The sequence below is a fragment of the Sander vitreus genome, chromosome 9 (genome assembly GCF_031162955.1).
Source record: "Sander vitreus isolate 19-12246 chromosome 9, sanVit1, whole genome shotgun sequence".
In the NCBI taxonomy this organism is placed as follows: domain Eukaryota; kingdom Metazoa; phylum Chordata; class Actinopteri; order Perciformes; family Percidae; genus Sander; species Sander vitreus.
In genome coordinates, this window is record NC_135863.1 from 2,866,138 (window position 1) to 2,881,229 (window position 15,092).

General features: G+C 39.1%; 1 protein-coding gene across 1 annotated transcript in view; it reads right to left on the reverse strand.

Moving 5' to 3' along the window:
• exoc2 (exocyst complex component 2) overlaps positions 1-13,902 on the reverse strand; it is a 56,161-nt gene extending 42,259 nt beyond the window's left edge. Inside the window, exon 1 of the mRNA XM_078258351.1 lies at positions 13,827-13,902. The gene's annotated coding sequence lies outside the window, so the exon portion shown is untranslated. The remainder of the gene's footprint in view (positions 1-13,826) is intronic.
• Between the last annotated feature and the right edge of the window lie 1,190 nt (positions 13,903-15,092).

Here is a 15,092-nt window from a genome sequence, read left to right on the forward strand (position 1 = left end):
CACCAGCAGCTTTTAGTGAATTACCAGGCAGCCAGATATTTAGATTTGTAGAACTGACTGGGGACAGCAAAATTGGAGCAGCATTTGGCTGGCAGCTAGTGTTAATTTCCCACCATGTAGGTCTCCAAACAATGTATGCATTGCAGCAGTTATCTCCCAGATAATAGGAAAAATAGAGAAGGGAGCCAAGAATGAAGGAGCAGACAGAGAGCAGGGAGGAAAGGAAGAATGTAAACCTCACAGCGAAGGATAAATAAACCTGGCCTACCCAATCATTCCACATAAGCCCACACAATACAGCGCAGATTGTGGTACCAACGAAGGAGCACCCATGCAAATCAGTTCAAAAGGAAGACAGGGAAAGATTCCAAATGAAAAAATGAAAGGATGTATTTCAGCAGCACAGATGTTTGCTAATAAATTATTGCCAGGTCTCCAAAAGGATGACCAATCTAGACTCCCCGAAGCAGCCTGAGCGAGGCTTCCGCCCTTTTGCTCCGCAGCCAAAACACGTTCTCCACAAACAATGCAGGAGTTCACACGGACCGGACCTGCAACAAGTTCATGGTGGTAACCCTTTGTACAGTTATATGGTCACTAATTAGGTGTAGGCGTACAACTGAGGTGTAATTCGAACTCCAAGAGCCAATGGGGGTGCCAATATCAAAGGAAATCAAAACTGACAGAGCACGACATTGATTAGTCTACTTGTTAGAGAGATTTCCTGTAAAAAGAAAATCTAAGTTTCAACCCCTGCAGCAGCCAGTGCAAGCACCAAGAGCTATAAACCAGGGCTGTAAATGTTTTCTATCATTGTTTAAAATTACATTCATATCAGTATATAAAATGATTTAAAAAAAAATAAAAAATAGTGCAAAAATCTCCCAGAGACCAGATTTATCTTTACATTGGTAGTTTGGTGAGGCACGCGGCCCAAACATATTTCAAGTTTACAATGATATATAACAAAAAAAAGCAGATAATCCTCACATTTGAGAAGCTGGGGACAAGCAGTGTTTGGCATTGTGGCTTAAAAAATGACTTCAATGATTAGTCTGTGCTTCTCTAACCCTGGGATCGAGAACTTATGGGGTCACCTGATATGCAAACATAAAAAAAAAAAAAAAGATGTATTTTTTTTAATAGTACATAATAAGTTAGTTAACTTTAAATCGTGTTAATGTTTTTTCAACATTTACCTTTATGATAAAGCTAAAACAATTAGTTGATTAATCGATCGAAAATTCATTGGCGACTATTCTGCCAATCGTTTAAGAAGGAAGACATTTGAAGTTGTCAATTTGGACTTGGACTTATGGAGGTCTTTCACTATTTTATGACATTTTATAGACAAAATGATTCATTCATTTATAAAGTCATTCCTTAATTCAATAATGAACATAATCGTGAACTTCTCATTAGACCTGGTGAGTTCAAATAAACATCAGTGACATGTTGTGCTTTACACTCTATTATGTACACCTGTAAAAACCCAATGCAACATTCTGCCATAAAGTCTACTTTTATTTTCAGTTTTTGTTGACACGGTCATAGAGGTGTTAATTCAATTATATGTTTTAGCACTGAGGGTAGTGATGGTGTTGTACTGGACTACAATATATTGAGAGATGTGTGTAATATTCTTCCCCGGCGTGTATGGGTAATCAACATTATTGTTTTCCATTGACTGACTCTGACAAATAAAAGAGTTGAATCATTTCAGTACATAGTGTAAAAACCGCCTTAAGACTTAAGTCCCACCAGCTCACAATTTATCAATTGCTGAATATTTGGCTCATGGCACCAAGTAAATCTCCCAAGACTTCCGACTAGAGATGCATGATATATCGACTCAACATCATTATCGTGATATCACGTTGCGCAATATTATATGGAAAGTGTCGCGATAAGTATGCAATATTTTTTTATATTTATTTTTATTGTTTCTAATATGTCCTGTTCTGTAGACATGCTCTTTATTTATTGTTTATTGTCCAACCAGTAAAACATGTCCTGTTCTGTAGACATGTTCGTTAATTATTTATTCATGTTGGACCGGTCCAATATGACGGTCCAACTTGTTTTATTTGTTATGAATCTATTTTGATGCATTTTCCCATTACTTTTGTAATTTTACATAAGTTTAAAAATATCGAAATGAATATCGATATCGCAATATTCATAATCAATATCACATTTTGTCAATATCGTGCAACCCTACTTCCGACCACAGATTTCCATTAGTGTCTTAGGGAAACTTATTGCACGACTAAAACACAGACGCCTAAAAACCTACAAAGGGACAGCAGCAGCACATGTAGTGACGTCGAAACGTCCAAGAGTAGGAACCTTTCTGGTAAACCTTTCTGCCACAGTGCTCCCCCCCCCCCCCCCCACACTCCATCGCCCTGACATCCCGGAGTTAACGAGAAAACTCCAACGGGATTTACCTCATGTTGTTGCTGCTACCCTGCGCTTGTCAGAGGAAATGGAGGGGCTATGGATCTGACATGAGTAGATAAGAGGTTAACAGACCTAAAACAATAGCTTTTTATATCCTTCATCAATCCCATATGTTTAGAGCGGGAGCCGCAAAGGGGCAGAGGATCTTTATTTTGTATAATTCTGATTCCAGGAGTGTTTCTAGATTATGCCCCCTCCCCCCCAATCTTGGAAATACACGTGCACAAACACACAGCCTGCATGCGCACACACACACACACACACACACACACACACACACAGGGCAGAATGACAGCTCAGCTAGGTTGCGTGCAAGGGGCCTGAGCTGGTGTTGTGTGGTCTGTGTGTATGTGAAAGGATCTGCGGAAAGGTCTGGGCAGTGTGTGTGTGTGTGGTGTGTGTGTATATGTGTGTATATGTGTGTGTGTGTGTGTGTGTGTGTGTGTATATGTGTGTGTGTGTGTGTGTGTGTGTGTGTGTATATGTGTGTGTGTGTGTATATGTGTGTGTGTGTGTGTGTGTGTGTGTGTGTGTGGTGTGTGTGTGTGTGTGTGTGTGTGTGTGTGTGGTCTGGGTGTGTGGTCTCTGGCGCGGGCCTGGGGAGAGCCTGCTGACGGCTGGGATGAGAAAAGAGCCGCTGTGTTTACTTTACTCTGGGGGCTGTGCATGGACACGGGAACACTGCCCAGACCCCTCTCTATAACACCAACGTGTGCAAACACACACACACACATGCAACAAGTCACGCAGAAACTAAGCGGACTCTTGCAAAAGTCTCATGTCACACACTACCACAAAACCCCTGTAAACTAGGCAATAGAAACTATAACTTTATACAGACCGGGGACAAACTGAGTGAATTTTTCCTTAAAGTAGCATGAAGAGGAAAACAAAACAAAAGGTTTCTGAAGATCCAACTGGAAACTTATAAGGTAGGAGGCATTTTCCACGAGAGGGATAAAGGTATTAACCTCTAGGGGGCATCAGAGGATCCCCACAAAAGTATAACCCACTCTCTTCCAACATGTGTCAAGCCATGTTGTACTGTGAAGGCTACATTTAATCAATGGCAACACACAACCAGATTTAGCCCCTTTTTCTCTCGCTCAATTCTCTTCCAACCATGATGCTGTTAGCCCCAACCCTAACATCTCTCTGGTAATAGGGCTCAAAAGGCAGGTTTGTTTTCCTTGGAGGATTCCTTACAAACAGCAGGGTTGGCTCTAATCTGTGTGGTAGCTCTGGAAGTCTGAGGCTTGGGATCTTCTTGCAGCACTGCTAACCAGTGACAACCCTTTTAGTTTCTGCAGGTTTCACCAAGTCAAATTTAAGACTTTTCAATACCATTAGGAATAGAATTTAAGACCTATATATCGCAACATCAAAAACAAAAGTCAGATGTCATAGTGCAGAAATAATGTCTGAAACAATTCCCAGATTTCCTCATTGGCATTATAGGACTGGTGTCTAGATTGGCTGCAATATAAGTTGCATATTGGTCTAATTTGTAGTCATATTACAGCTAATTATAATTGGACTTGTTATTATTGGAAAGAACTACAACACCACAGAATTAAAATAGAACATTGTAAAGCGCTGCAGGAACATTTCAATGAGCATTGGAGGTAGGGAAATTAGGACCTGTTTAAAATGACTTAAGACCTACAACACAATACTTCAGCGAATTTAAGACTTTTTAAGGCCTACAATTTTGATTTATACATTTTAGACTTGTTGTTTTTAGACTTTTTAAGACCCAGTGGAAACCCTGTGTCATGTCCATACCCAGATTTTCAGATTAGGACATGGGCATGACTTCCCCCTGCTACTGGGGTTACTACAGAGTTTGGAGAGACAATGGCAGCACACGCAGAGAAAGGATACTAGAAAAGTATTTCATAATCACATTATGACTTTGGCTTAAACAATTAATTAAGCTTGTGTTATTGATGCTTTGCGTTTCAAGCACACACGCTGATGCATCAAATCAAGTGTTTCCTATTCGCTGGTAAACTGACCTATCACACGTTTGTTTTAAGCACATAGGGATTAACTGGCCTAGTATTGTTCAGTATTCGCTGCTGCTAAAAAAAACAGCAAAAAAAGATGTACTTATATGTTTGAATATATATATATATATATATATAAGCAATATTATGATATTAAAATATATCACAAAAGGTACAAACTGCATAACATAATAAAATTGATGTTGATTGCCATTACCTGCATTTCATTGTACATACTGACAAAAGTCTTTACAAATGAACAAAAACATGAACTAATTTTGCAAGGATTTTAATTACAAGGTGCTTGGAATCATTCATTTGCAAAAGCAATTAACAAGATACAATTCCACTAACAGTCGATTAACAAGAACATGAACTCAATGTGGAAGAATGCTGAATGGTTTAACAGTACGGTTTCCCTTTTCTCCCTTTCTGCTCCTATTTTGGGGGTTTTAGACATCTGACACATCACTTCAGGATCTTAGAAATTGTGATGGACATATTTCACTATTATGACATTTCATACATTAAAGAATTAATTGATAAATAAAAAAAATAAAATAAAAAAAAAGTAGCCATCAAATTTTAACAATAACAATTGTTAGTTGCAGATCTAAAATGATCACCAAACCTCATCTAAGACTGAAGCCATGTAATTGCAAAGTCCCTGGTTCAAATAGGGAGATTTGTTGCATGCCCCCCCCACACACCTTATTCTCTTCCCGTTTCTTGTCTGCCTACACCCTGTGCTATCAAATAAAGGGAAGAAGGTATACCAAAGAACAAACATCTGGTCTGGATTAAAAGAATCTTAATAGTTTTCCAAATAATGCACCAAAATTAATTGCCGGGGGTTTAAACACCACAGGTACTCCAAACCTCTGGCCTTTGGCTTGCTTTCTATTTCAACTTCGAAACATGACAAACTCTCTGCAGCACCACGGACATGGGGATCTATCTACCTGACGCACCATATCAGCGCGCACACACACACACACACACACACACACACACATACACGACTACATCATGAATAAGGCGTTCATACCTTAGATCATATGCTGCTCTGAGCTCAAATGTGACTCACATATGGCAGTGATTGGTGTGTGGGTGTGTGTGTGTGTGTGTGTGTGTGTGTGTGTGTGTGTGTGTGTGTGTGTGTGTGAGAGAGAGTGATGGGTTTAGGGGGCACAAAGGGACCCATTTAGACAGCTCATCACCCTCACCCCCTCCGTCTTCCATCAGAGCAGCTAACACACACACACACACACACACACACTACACACACACTACACACACACTACACACACACTTCACACACACTTCACACACTTCACTCCGTGCTCTCTAACATTACACAAACACCAGATTCCTTCAAAGATCCCCCTCCCGACTCCTCTGAATGGACAGAGCGGGCCAAATATCACCCAACCGGAGATGACTGGTCCGATCACACAGGCTGGACGAAGCTTTGAACAATCCTCCACAGTGTTCGCTCACACCCAGGCCGCCACATGCCTCTATGATGTGGAGAGGGCAATGTAGCCAAATGACCCATAATGTGTGTCAACTGTTTCCTATTTAAAATATATGGATCACATCAACATGAACTGTGCAGGTTCTGTTTATTAAAAAAAAAAAAAAAAACAGATGCTGCGACCACTGTCCAGTCACCACCACTCCACAATGAGTCAGCATCTCCTGCACATGCAGACGGTCCCAGCGTTCATGCGAGAGTCTTTCGTGACAGAGAAAGAGGACAGAGTGATCAGATGTGTGCCTCTGGCTCACTATCCGACCATCATGATGTCTGCCCACAAGCTTTGTTATCTTTAGGGCTGTCTGTTTGTTTGTTTGTCAGTCTCAAGTGCTTTTCAGAACTAGGCCTAACAAAGCGAAGTCCCCAATTTCCCATCTAAAAATCCTGGAACAATAAACAGAAATATGAAGTATAGGCCTGCAAATGCGGGAAGATGTTTTCAGAGGATTAACAGACTGGAGACAGGCGGCTTTGCCCAATGACATGGTGAAATGGAGAGATTTGAACCTTTATGAGCCAGGCTATAACACTGCTGCTTTACATGAAGAAAGAAATCACCAGCGTGAGAACCATCTACAGTCACATACTATCATGAATTACACAAACACTGTAGCTTACAATACAAATCAACCTTTTTATATAGACTTGAAACTAATTATTAACATTTCTATTATCAATGAATCTATTACTTTTTTCTATTCATTCATTGTTTATAGGGCTGCAAATAGTCTGCCAATTACATGGTGGATTAATCATTAATTGTTTGTTCAATAAAGTGGCAGAAAATATTGACAAACGCTCATCAAAATTTCCCAGAGCCTGAGCTGAAGCCTTTAAACGGTTTGTTTTGTCTGGCCAACAGTCAAGAACGCCCCAAATATTCAATGTACTATGATAGAATGCTAAAAAAGAAAAGAAAAGAGAAAGGCATTTGTTACATTTGTGATGCTGAAACCAGTGACTTTTTGGCACTAAACGATCGAGAATACGTAGTAGAATAATTTTCTGAAAATCGACTCAATTATTGGAGGTCACAAAACAGGAAAAGGTAATAATAATAGTGGAAAGGTGACGTCTTAAAAGTCAGTTCAGTCCAAAACCTACAATATAAACCAAATAAAAGCAGCAAACCCTCACATTAGAAGCTGGAACCAGTAAAAGTGAATGTTCATAATTGATAACTAAAAGTCATAATCAATTATCAGAATTGTTGTTGATTACTACTCTGGAAAAGGACTAATTATATAATTAATTATATAATAATGTTACTTATTAAATGATCATTTGGTCTATAACATGTCAGGGCCTAATGTAATGTTAAAATAGTTTTATTTAGACTAACAGTCTAAACTATAAATATTTAGGGCTGCAGCTATCGATTATTTTAGTAATCAAGTATTCTACCGATTATTAGATAAGAACTACTTTTGCTTTATTGAAGAGCAATAATAAACAATAGTTTGGTTAAATTTTCGGAAAAAGCTACATTTTTATTGCCTATATTGCTTACAATATCATCTCTCAAAAAACTAAACATTAAGTGCATTTAAGTGCCATATTACATTGTAAAAATGTTAAAGAAAACATTTTCTGAAATGAAAAACCACAAACTAAGGTGTACATTAAACATGCATAAACATTACCTTAAGTTGTGCAACTTAACTTTCAGAACTACAAGTTCCATCCTGAGACTGAGCTGTATATAGGCCTATATGTAAATATTAGTTATACTCAATCTATTTTAATTTATATATTTGATTACAACGCTACACAGCTCTGTTACACTAATGCTAGTAGATCGTTGATCAGCTGTTTCTCCGTGAAGAGAGAGAGTGAGAGAGAGTGGCGCGCAACAATCAGCTGTTTCTCCGACGGGACGGTCAACAAGTCGGCTCTTTAGATCAAACTGTGGTCACTGCTACGTATTTTCTTGTCTTTGGTTTTGCTAGTTGTTGTGTTTGGTGTAGTTTCATCGTCCATACAACTCTGTGATTTACTTTTGTCGGGTCCGCTTCGTGGAATGGATGAGAAATGTTTTCTGTTGAGATGCTGAAGCACTGACGTCGTGTTATTATTGTGGGAAGCTAGTTCCATTTTGCAGTAGACACACTGTACAGAGTTCTTGTTTTAATTACGTTTGAACTGATTCCAAACTTTGGACACTTTCTGTCGTTTTCTCCGGCCTGTCTCTTCTCCTAGCCCCTCACTATTTACGCTCTGGCATGTGTCCCCAGCAGACTGAGCAGCGTCTGGTGTGCGACAGTAATAATGATCCGTGTGGAAACACCGTCCGTCAGCAATACAACGTTGGTAACGTTGATCTACGAAGCTTCGAGGCAAAACATTTTGCATCGAGGATTTTTTGTACCGATACAAAATTATTTGAGGAATCGTTTCAGCCCTATATTCATTCTAGATGTTATCGGCCGATATTAAGCATTTTCCAAACTATCGGTATTGGCATTTATAATGGCCGATAAATGAATATTTAAAAAATAAAATAAAAACGGACGAAACGCCCTTCAACCATGTTATGAGTGTTGGCGTTGCATAGTTTGTCCACCAGAGGGTGCTCTACATCCTCCCTGTTGGAAACACTTGTGTTTAACCCTTTAAGTTTCATATATTAAGTTTGTATTTTTATACATTTTATTTGTCAGAACTTTAATATACTTTGATGTTCCTCTGTTAGAATGAGAATAAAACAAACAAAATTATCAGATGATTTTAGTGAGGACTCAAATAACTACAAATAACTAATGTTAGGGAAATCTGTTTGTTTTGTTACACGTTCCTAGATTTTTGTTTTTTTTTAAATATATATCGGCCGATATATCGGAATATCGGATTTTTAAATCACCAAATATTTGTATCGATATCGGCCTTAAAAATCCTTTATCGGTTGGGCTCTAATTCATTCTACCATCACAGCAAAAAGCTTTCAGTCCTTGCAATTAAGAAGGTGAAACCAAGGAAAGCTAAGGGGGAGAGAAATCAATCGATTTTTAATTATTAATTTGTCAAATTGTGTCACTCATCAACTAATTGCTTCAATAGGTCTAAATCTTGCTTGGATCTACATTAAATAAGCTGACTCCATAAGTATTGAGCTTGTGTCTCTCGAGCTATGCTGTGACACGTTTTCCCAGCCCAAAGCTCCTCTTGTCGGTCTGTCCAGGTCTGACTGGGTCACAGGAACCATACTGTGAGAGCCAGTGGCCCCGCAAGCCTGTCAGCAGGGAGGAGGCTACCAGGTGGGGCAGACGGGGGTGCGATAGAAGTGTCGCTTCACAAAACAAGGCTCGGCCTGACCCCTGTCGCTCGATTAACCCAGAGGTCTACAGAGCAGCGGCACTGAGGAAAGGCCTCAAAAAAAAAAAAAAAAAACACAACCCACTGCATTCCACCAAAGCAAACAAGCAGGGCCACCCACATTTTTCAATTAGAGCCCCAGGAGGGGGGGAGGGCAGGAAATGGATCAGTGTAGCGTTGCCCCCGTCATCCCCCAGCTAAGCAGTGCTGACTTAGGAGAAGAGAAGGAGATACACAGTGCTCTGTAGGCTCTCACTGAAAGGCTGAGGGCTTGTTAGCATGGATGTGTCGACACAAATGATGGAGGTGCTCAATGACAACTTATTCCCGCGACGTGGCGCCTGCCTGCAACAGATCTGTCAATCAATTACTCTCATTCACTCTCTCATATACTCATTTAGTGTACTCAACAAGTACACATGGTAGGGTACTTTTTTCCCCTGAAAAAGCTCATTTAAAGAAGATATTCTAGTTATAACAATATGTGACATAAGTACATAAGAGTAGGGATTACAGATGCTTAGACTCGGTTCTGTTTAAAAACACTTCACTTAATGAGGCTGAGAGAAGTGTCTATATCCAAATGGGAGGAATTCAGGGTTTTTTAAGTATAACGTCTTAACCTTAAGACCTAGGCTACTAGAAAACAACTGTACGCGAAAACATAGCTGAAACGGTGCTTTCAGGATTTTTGAGTAACATAAGCTTGAGCTAACATTTCTAAAACAAAAAGAAGCTGTGCTCATGTTATCACTCCTAACTGTAACTACATTGGATTTCTATACAAGTACTTGTTCGCACCAAACACCAAATTTGAATCTGATCAGCTTTACATAATGCAACCCCTCACTTCAGTTGATCCCACAATCTTCGTGTTTTAAGCATGTTTCAAAGTTACAGTGAAAGTAAAAAGTTAAAATCCATATATTTCAAGCAAAAATGCCAGTCGTTCATTGGTCCCACCTTCTTTTTTTGTCTTATATGACAAAACAAACTGATAATGAAAAGAATTATTAGTTGCAACCGCATTGCATATTTCAAAATATAGACGAGAAGTAGCAACTCCATCTCTTCGGTAAGTCTTACAGATGAGGCAATTAACTGAAATCAGATTTAATGGCAGCTTAAACCACAAGAACTATTAAGATATTACAGTGTCTAAAAGCAGTGAGGCAAGGTTGCAGTTTTACTTGCAATCAAGTTGCTTAATAGGACGTTAAGGTGACTGGAAATTAAAACCAATAATTTAGTATTAGTAGTGATGAGTCAACCTTTAACAACAAGTTTTTAAAACCTCATTTACAGTAGTGTAATGTTTATTCTCATCAAAGTGTATTCCAATCAATGGAAGGCGGCCTTTCTGAGTCATATGAGGTCATGTGGTGTAATCATTTCTTTCGTTTTGCTCATTCCCATCTGTATATATGAAACGTTTTTCCAAGTATAAGCAGGGTGCTAATACATCCAATACAATGTCTTTGTTTTTATAGAGTCCTTCATAGGCAACCATTATGTCTGCGTTAAAAAGCAAATACTTAATCTATTTACATTGGAATGGATTGCACAGTGTTTATAGAAGTTGGGAGAGAAATAATGCCACCTGGCAATGAGTAACCACTGCAGGTTCATACAACACTCCTTAACTGATTTGCGCTGTTTCAAGTTATTGCAATCACAACAATGTGATGTAATTGCTTCACTTGACGTGAGAGATAAATCTAGTACTGTTTAGGGTTTGGACGGAGGGGTGAAAGAGGGAGGTTACTGAAGAGGAGCAAAGAGAATTTGTTTGTTTTAATTTGGTATATTTTCAGGGACGTCCTTCCTTTACATTACAAAAAAAATTATATTACATTGACTGTATTAACTTACTTTGAGACAAGCAAACGATGGAGAAAAAAAACAGAAACAGAAAGATGGAGAGATATCCATGGTACGTTTCCAAAATAAAGCAGTTAAATGTACAATATGTAATTTTCTGCCGCTAGGGGTCTCTCAATCAAAACAATGGACTTTTGATGATGTTGGGAGTTGTAGTTTAATACAATTGCAGATTAAAATAGATCTGTTCACGGATAGGTTTACCAATTACAGTTTTATCCTTGTTATTCATGTCATTTTGATAAAAATAGCTGCAGTTTCCCCTACATAATTACGTTTTCTTGATTCGATTTGTATTGGTAGCTAACATTAGCCAGCAGCTAACAATATGACAATATATTTCACCTCAGTGTCACGTTTTGGATGTATTCAGCACCAGGGGGAAAAGGGTTTGTTGTAATGTTACTCAACACCTCTGAGGTTGGCCACCGAGTATCTCTGGTGTCGAGCCGCAACCCCGGATATACCGGCCGAGGATACGCTGAGAGACTTACTTCACGGCTGGGGCTGGCTGCCGAGTATCTTGGGGTAGTCCGCTAACTTGTTGCTCTCTCTAATATAAGCTGCTCTGTTTAGGCTACAAAACGTGCATGCAGGCTGAAATTCAACCATGCGGTTTCGTTGGGATAAGGCTATAAGCAGAAGGAATATCCGCTAGCTGCTAGGCTAACGTGCAATGGTGAACACACAGAATATGGTACACACACATAGCAGAGCTTGCAAACTGTGGCTTTTTTATTACTCACTGGAAATCCAAAATACTTCCACACTTTCACACACTTCAGTAAAAGAGGAGGGGGCTCAAGTTCTGTCGATGGGTCTCCAGCATCTGCAGTTGCTATCTTTTGACTGGCTCTAGCTAAGTTACAAGAGGTTGACTGACTCGCAGCACTTCAACACGTGTTTTTTTCTGCTTGACAAGCCGACCGAACGTGACATGGGGGCGTGGCAGTATCGGCAATTCCATTTTTTTTATTCGATATTTAAGATTGTGACTTAATTTCGATCGATTTCAATTTAAAATCAAAATTGTGACACCCTTACTGCCGGGTGTTGCTTTCTGACTCTCCCCACCTTCACCTTTTGTCCACAGGACAGTCACCATTTGTGGGTCAAACGTAACTGTAAAGAAGACCGCTAAAGGGGGGAGAATTTCAGCACAACACCGCGGCCAGCCAGACTCGGACGCCTGGGGCAATATGGTCCGTTTCCCCGACGGAACATAAAACTTTCTGTTACTACCGTTAGCATTGTTATCAACCGGTGCTGGAGTTTGTGCTGGCTGGGTTCGAATTGCTGTAAATTTATAATTGCTGGCTAACTGTGGACGTGTTGTGTCCCCGGGGCTGTTGTCCACTTTTATCCCGACTGAACTAGTCCCTTAGCGGCGGGGAGTGAGGCAGAAAAAAACAGGGTGGGAAAGCTGGCTAAATTAGCATTAGATTTTTCTTCTAGCTATACAGCTAGCTAACGTTAGCTGACGAACGTAATCGTGGGTTAGCCCAGTGCTGTTTAACGGTAACTTTACCTTGATCAAAACAAGTATACTTAAAATAACTTCATGAACGTGTTGAACGATGTTGCAGAACCATAAAACGGTCTTATAACGTTAACGTTCTCCACTGAGCATTAGCATGAGCTAACGTTACTTGTCAACGTAGCACATTACGTTAAGCTGGATCAATCGATATTGAAATGTATCTATAAATAAGATCTCTGCTATATTACTGTGTTGTAAGTGGCATGTAATCAATGACAAAATGATGCTGTGTGGCAGAAAGCAAGCTGTATAACAGTTACTGAGTGTTATTCTTTCCGTGAGGTTGTATGATTTACGATTACTCTCGAACGTATCATCTGAGTGCCGTGTTTTGACGGGAGTTAGAGGAACCAGAGGGCTCAAAGGTTAGCTATATGACAGGCGAATAAATGAAACGGACCGTGTCATTAAAATAAAATAACAGATTTCTCTGGGTTTTAACGTTGTTGGAAAGATTTAGGATAGTGTAAGTACACAACTCAACAAAATATATAACATAGGTATAGTCATTTTTATACATTTTAATGCAGAAATGTTACATATTGTACCTTTAACGTTACACAACCAGTGACCACAGCTAAATAAGAAAATAAGTAGCCTACTGCTTGATGTGGCACTACGACGCCGAATCTACTAGAAACCGGCTATCAAGAAATCTAAGACACGTTCGCCTAAACACACAACACAACATCAGCTTTAAATAGATATTTCAATGGGGTTTGGTTCAGCTAATCATAATGCCGTTAAGGCGGTTCAAAAATGACAACAGCAGCCGCATCTGTCAGCTGTATCTGCTATCATAGCCATACGGTGCAACATACTAAACAACCCATCAGCGATTTTAGAAATGGGGAAATCAGCTTTGTTGACAAATTTGACATCTAACGTTAACGTTAGCTTAGGCTAACCTGTGTTCGCTAGCAAGCTGTTCGTTATGCTGTCCGGAAGGGTTTGGAGTGGCTGTCATTTGTGTTCGTCGTAATCTTACAAACCGCTTATATTATCACATTTTCTACCACAATGACTTTGACTCTACCTCGAGCATTTAAGAGAAAAATATATTAAAGAAATGGTAACTTACAATTTACAGCGATTTGGACTGCGGCGAGCGTTTCCTGTATCATGTGAGTACTTCTGGCTTTCCGTTCTCAGCCACAGCCTTCAAAATAAAATCAAATGAAAAAAATAAATATCTAAAATTGATTAAGACACATTCTACTCCTCCTGAAAAATACCATGATAGTATATATACATTTACATTTTTTTTTGCAAAGTAAAAAACAAGGTGGACATTATGATACCAGTATTTATTTATGAAAAAGTAACATTGCACCTTTTTCTTACATTCTCTACATTTTAGTCTGTGCAGTACACAGCCCATCAGTGGTGGAATGTAACTGGGTACATGTCATCAAATAATGTACTTAAGTATAGTGTTGTGGTACTTGTACTTTATTATTTCCATTGTTATCTTGTGTTATACATTTCAGGGGTAAATAGTGTACTTTCTGCTACACTATATTTTATCTGTAAGTAGTTGATGATGCAGTTGATGATTCTCATCGATTAAACTACCCAACAGTTTATAAAGCAGTTAAAATAATACCTCGAACAGCAACTACATTAAATTGCTGCTTAAATGTTAATGCACCAACAACAATAACCCAACAATACATAGCCTACTATAATAAGATGTGTTGAAAGGAGCACAATGAGTACTTTTACTTTTGATACTAAAAGTGCATTTCACTGATTGACTTAGGTGAAATTTTTAATGCTGGACTTTTACTTGTGACTGTGCTTTTAATTCAATTAAATTCAATTTTATTTATAGTATCAAATCATGAGAGTTATCTCCAGACACTTTACAGATAGAGTAGGTCTAGACCCACAATAAAGATAACTACATTGTAGTATTCTGGATCTGAATACTTCACTGCAGACATCGTACAGTTACATCATACTAACTTACTGACTTTCTCCAATTTCTCTTTTTTTTGTCTGCCTTTGAAATATTGACCCCATTTGGACGGTGGTTGATTCTGCTTCTATGTCTTGAAGATCCTTTTGAAGAATGAATGAAGATATTGATGTGCTGTAACAACATCTAATAAGCAGTTTGATCTATGGATCATCTGCTGAGAGTGGATCTAAGATGAAATGCAGCAGAAACAGCATTATTAGCCACCATGCTCCTCTGAAGTGTTGGCTATCCTTTGTGTGAGAATTCTGAGACCCAGTTGGAGCTTTGCTTCTTTCCTCGTCTCTCTTTTCACGGTGCATCACTGAGGTATTTCCACTTGTTCTGGGAATGGCGCAGCATCATTAGAAATGCAACAGAGACCAC